The 1,136-nt window shown below is 46.7% G+C and overlaps 1 long non-coding RNA gene across 1 annotated transcript in view; it reads right to left on the bottom strand.

Moving 5' to 3' along the window:
* LOC111722295 overlaps window positions 1-431 on the bottom strand; it is a 3,625-nt gene extending 3,194 nt beyond the window's left edge. Inside the window, exon 1 of the long non-coding RNA XR_002771132.1 lies at window positions 354-431. This is a non-coding gene — a long non-coding RNA (uncharacterized LOC111722295). The remainder of the gene's footprint in view (window positions 1-353) is intronic.
* Window positions 432-1,136: the final 705 nt, after the last annotated feature.

Here is a 1,136-nt window from a genome sequence, read left to right as displayed (position 1 = left end):
GAGACAGAGTCTTATTTTGTCACCCTTGGTAGAGTGCCCTGAAGTCACAGCTCACAGCAACCTCCAGCTCTTGGGCTTAGGCAATTCTCTTGCTTCAGCCTCCCGAGTAGCTGGGACTACAGGCACCTGGCCCAATGCCTGGCTATTTTTTGTTGCAGTTTGGCCGGGGCCAGGTTCAAACCTGCCACCCTCAGTATATGGGGCCAGCATTCTACTCACTGAGCCACAGGCGCTGCCCACGAGTAAGAGTTTTCAAAGGTAATTTTGACCATACACCATGCTCATTTAATGTTCTAACTATGATGGATATTGTGAAAGAAATCTAGATTTCCTGTTAGTTTTAGGCTCTCAACATATGACTCTTAGTGGTGGATCACTCGGCTCGTGCTTCGATGAAGCAGCTAGCTGAGAGAATTAATGTGAATTGCAGGACAAAAAACAAACAAACAAAAATTTTAGGCCCTCAAATCAAACGTCACACAACTGTCAGGGAGACACTCTGTGTAAACAAAAACCACCAGCATCAGCATCTCCCGGGCACACATTAGAAATGCAGAATCCCAGCCCTGCTGTGAGCTGTGACACCACAGCACTCTACCAAGAGCGACATAGTGAGACTCTGTTTCAAAAAATAAAAAAAACAAAACAGTAATGCAGAATCCCCCAGGCTCGGCGCCTATAGCTCAAGTGGCTAAGGCATCAGCCACATACACCAGAGCTGACAGGTTCGAATCCAGCCTAGGCTTGCCAAACAATGACAATTACAATCAAAAAATAGCCGGGCTTTGTGGCAGACGCCTGTAGTCCCATCTACTTGGGAGGCTGAGGCAGGAGACTCGCTTGAGCCCAGGAGTTGGAGGTTGCTGTGAGCTGTGGTGCCACGGCACTCTGCCCAAGGGAATAGCTTGAGGCTCTGTCTCAAAAAAAAAAAAGAGAGAGAATGAGAGAGAATGAATCATTTAATTAATGAAGATGATTTGCCTACCTGTCACACAAGGAGTTTGAACACAAGCAATTTGTGTTCTGAATCAGGATGAATTGAGGGAGTCTCTTAGTCCATGCGAGATGAAAACATGCCCTATTCATACACCATGGCTGCTAAATGCACATCAGCTATTCCAGCTGGCGTTTACCTG

The sequence above is a fragment of the Otolemur garnettii genome, unplaced genomic scaffold, assembly GCF_000181295.1.
Source record: "Otolemur garnettii isolate 467f Iridium unplaced genomic scaffold, OtoGar3 scaffold00232, whole genome shotgun sequence".
Lineage (NCBI taxonomy): Eukaryota > Metazoa > Chordata > Mammalia > Primates > Galagidae > Otolemur > Otolemur garnettii.
The sequence above is the reverse complement of the archived record's forward strand: the minus strand, read 5'-3'. Positions and strand labels throughout refer to the sequence as shown.